The sequence below is a fragment of the Lactuca virosa genome, chromosome 3, assembly GCF_052849685.1.
Source record: "Lactuca virosa cultivar CGN04683 chromosome 3, Lactuca_virosa_CGN04683_v6, whole genome shotgun sequence".
In the NCBI taxonomy this organism is placed as follows: domain Eukaryota; kingdom Viridiplantae; phylum Streptophyta; class Magnoliopsida; order Asterales; family Asteraceae; genus Lactuca; species Lactuca virosa.
In genome coordinates this window covers 331099925-331104659 of record NC_136428.1, presented here as the reverse complement: position 1 = coordinate 331104659, position 4735 = coordinate 331099925, and positions in this window count along the sequence as shown.

The following is a 4735-nucleotide window of genomic DNA, read 5'->3' as shown; positions in this document are numbered from 1 at the left end:
CATGTGGTTTAAGATAATTTGTGTGTTTGGTTCTTAACTTTTTTTTTAACTCGGACCGTCCTATAGTTTTGATTTTTTTTGCATTGTTGGTCCCTGAGTGATGTAAAAAGACTATTATACCCTTATATATATTTCTTTTTTAATTTTATGTTATTTATTATTTATTTTACTTAAAAAACACAATAATCCCACCCATACACCATTCCCCAGATGTCGCTACCCTCTTGTACCAAACGTCACCGGACGTCGCCTTCGTCGATCGCCACCACCGGCATCCGCCCCTTGACATCGCCTCCATCATCAACCAATGGATCTAACTCTCTCTCTCTCTCTCTCTCTCTCTCTCTCTCTTACCTTCTAGCCCACCACACAAAAGACCACGTTCCAGCCCATCACCGATGGCGACCATCTCATACCCATAGAGAAAGGTTGCAGATGCAGGTGGATCGGAGAAACCCTTTATTGTGTTTATGTGTGTGTTTGGTAGCTATGGTTTCTGATGTGATTTCCAACAATAAAAAAATGTAGGTGAGTAAACTCCTTGTTTTTTACGAGAAAAAAGGGTGTCTTCTCTGGTGACCTGTGCCATTTTCTAACGTGAGCTTCTCGTCCCTGTTTTACCCATCGTCGGAGAGAGCAGGGAGACCTGAAACCTTCGGTTTTTTCTGTTGGAGACCTAAAAACTTCAGGGTTTTATGGAGATCTCAAGAAGATATGATAGTTGCTTGTTTAAGTGGCGGAGGAGATGTGAAGGCTGAGTGGTGGTGGTTGGTTGATAGTGAGTGGCAGTTGTAGAGATTCTTGAGTTAGGGGTTTGACTTTTGAGAGATGAGTAAAAAAGAGAGAAATATATAGTTTCTTGGGTTGATGGTAGCCACGTAACATCTGATAGAATGGGCCTAAATTGTCTTTTTTGCATTAAAATAAAAAAGAAATATATAAATAATAAAATTAATTAAAAAAATAAAGTAATGAGGGTATAATAGTCTTTTTAGGTTAGATAGGGACCAAGTGTGCTGAAACATTCCAAAAATACGATTCAAAAATTTTATTTTAAATCATAAATAAAACCATAGCTAACAATTCATCACATAAAAACCATAAATCATGTTTCTCAAAATATCATAAACAACTGTCAAATATATCATAGTATAAACCCAGACTAAACAAATGGTGTGTGCACTGCAATCATCCCGAGCTCTTCCCCTTTCTACCAGAAGTACCTGAAACCAAAAATGAAAACTGTAAGCACGAAGTTTAGTGAGTCTCCCCAAACTACCACATACCATACACATAGTCACATAATCACATAATCACATAACTTGGGCCTTGCCCGCTACATCGGGCCCCGCCCCGCATCGGACCGAAATCCGGCATCGAGCCCCACCCGGCATCGAGCGAAACTCGGTATACATATAAACATATCAACAAATGCATATAAATAATCACATAACATAAACATATAAACATTCCTCGGGCCCTGCCCGACATCAGACTGAAATCTGGCATCGGGCCCCGTCCGACATCGGGCAAAGCTCAGTATACATGTAAACATATTAATAAATATACATAAATAATCACATAACATAAACATATAAACATTCCTCGGGCCCTGCCCGACATCGGATCGAAATCCGGAAACATACAAACATTCCTCGGGCTTTCCTCGGCATCGGACCGAAGTCCGGAAACACATAAAACAAACACATGCAAGAATTACGAACACATCAAGCATACAAACATTCATCGGGCTTTTGCCGACATCAGACCGAAGTCCGAAAACATATAAACCTACATCGGGAACTGCCCGACATCGGACCTTAATCTGGAATATACTAACATACATAAACAGGCCGACATTGGTGCCTTCGACCCGTTCCTACTGGAGGAAAACTCGCCTTGCACTGCTGAAGTCCAGTGAATAAATCTCTGGCTGCTGGCTGACAAATCCCCAAACTGTCAACATCAAAACAAAACCCAATTAACCATTTTGGTTTCCAATGCATAACCCTAAAATCCCCACTTGGGGTAAAAGGACCATTTTACCCCTAACCTAGCTTGGTCTGAGATTAAGGCCAAAACTCATACTCTGAAGGCCCAAAAGCCAAACAATGATCCAAGGCCCAACATATGGCCCATCTATGGCCCGATTTTCCAAATTGGGGCCAAGGCTTTCCAATGGGCCTTAGCGTAAAGCCCAATCCAGATATTCTAGTGCATATGCTTGTTCATGGATGGCCCATCAATAGCCCAATCACCAAAACCCAACAGAAGGCCCAACTTGAAGCCTAAACATAATTAGGGTTTCTCACATAAAATGACGATTAAGGTTAAGTGTTCTTGCTTAACCCAGTAGGGACTTAATCCATTAAGTCCATCACTCCACTAGGCCAAACAGTCAATGTAATTGGGCATAAGTCATACTTCAATCCATTGGTCCAAACGCGGGTCCCGGCAATCCAAAACTAACATCTCCCAAAATTAGGGTTTTCTAAACCTTAATTAGGGTTTCCAACCCAAACACAAGTCAATTAGTCCAATGATTAGATGTTTAGGTCAATTATGGTTTCATTAGGTCGAGCACCACCCACTACCACCTCGGTAGTAGTGGTCAACGACGGCTCATGGTGGCAGCCACCACCTGTCACACCCCAAAACCGGAACGACGGAAACGTTCGGGGGTGGAGGACGTCATGTACAGTATCACAACAAAGCATAATAGTAAACAAGCAACAACATCATCCATTGCATTAATAATATAATTTAATACAAATGTGTTCTGTGAAGTTTATAAGACACCAAAAATGTAAATCAAAATAAGAGATGAGTCTTGAACGAGCTCCATCTTCTCAAAACCTGGCATCGGTACCTGTCTACTGATGACCTGAGAATACAAGTTATTTTGAAAGAGTTTATCAGCTTTAAAGCTGGTGAGTTCATAAGCATTTTAGTGTCATTGTTTGTATGAAAATGTTTGTAAGTGTTTGATGTATAAGTTTGTAAATGTTTGCAGTAAATGTTTGTATCTCCTAGAAAATCCTATATTTTCTACTAAACGTAGCCTTCTGCCAAGGCATCAAATGTTCTGTATGTTTGTTTCTTGTAAGAGTGTGTATTTTCCCAAGTGTGACTATCATTAACCAAAAATATAGTTTTACATTACCTTTTATGTGAAAAGATCACAATGTGAATGCAATGGGGAAATAATAAAGTATTATAGTGTTGTATTATAGTAACTACTGCTGTACCAACTACCTTAAACCAATTGTTATTTAAGGTATAATGTGATATGATTGTACCATACTATCGACTAAAAACACGACGATGAAAGACGTCGGAAGAAATGACATTTGGCACCCGTAGACTTGCAAGTCCCACTATAGCGAGCAGCAAGGTGTAGGATAGTCAATCCAGTATAGATCTATACAAAATTCACGCTCTCCTTCTAGGAGACTCTAGATATAAACCGAGCCATGACAGGTGATGCCATGCCTCGAAACCCTGGCTCACATTTATGTTATAGTACTCTTGTATATGTTTTGTATGTACTAGTGTAATGTATGTTCTCTCTGTCTAGTATGTAGTATGTTCTCTTTGTTTCTCATCATAGTATGTTCTCTTTATTTCTCATCATAGTATGTTCTCTTGTATAGTGTATAGTATGTATTGTTTCTCATAATAGTATGTTCTCTTAGTTTCTCATAATAGTATATTCTCTTAGTTTCTCATAATAGTATGTACTGACTCATGTATGAACTGACTCTTAGTATGTTTCATTGTTCTAGTAATAGTATTAGTAACTTCCTAAACTATACTTATTATAGTTTACTAGCAATGTTGTTTGTATGAATGAACATGTTTGTATACCTTTGCTACCCAAAGATATTGAACTGAATGAAGGAACTTTTATATCTATAATGCACCTTTCATTAGAGTTTACGGTCTAAGGAGATACACTTAGACCGTAAACACCTTGTTCTTGGATAAAAAAAATTATGTTTTCAAGGTGATTAACTAGTGGTTCAAGCATATATCAAGCTAGGGGTAGTGTACTTACTGATTAGAAGCTTGTAAGGGTGATTAGGATCCAAGAACACTAGTGTGTGTTCTTGGTGTTCTTGGTGAAATGAAGAACACTAGAAGATCTATCAAAATGAAGAGATTTCATGGATGAAATCATGCATAATTACTAGATAAAGAGATGTAACAATAATTCAAAGGAAAGAATTCTTACATTTTTGGAAGATCAAGATGAAGATATTATGATACTTGAGAGAGTTTTCGAGATTTTTGGCTTGGAAAGGAAAGGAATGATCAAAATGATCATGAATTATGTGTATATAGGGAGTTTACGGTCACCATGACCGTAATATCTAAGCTTCTTGACCGTAAACTCCTTTTGAGGAGGTTTACGGTTTGCTAGATAGTTTAGAACTTAAACTGACACTTCCAAACACTGATTCCTTTGATGCACTAGTCTCAGAATACTCAGAATAGACCCTAAAGTGTGCCAAAAGTTAGCAGAAACGAGTCTGACTTTGATTGAAATGAATGGTTTTTACAAGATAGAAATTTCGGGTTGTCACATCATCCCCCTGTTAGAGAGAATTTCGTCCTGAAATTAGAGTTTAAGAAAGTAAGTAATTACAAATAACTAAGCGAATAGATGAGGATATTTCAGTTTCATTTGATCCTCGCGCTCCCAAGTGAATTCAGGTCCTCGCTTGGCGCTCCA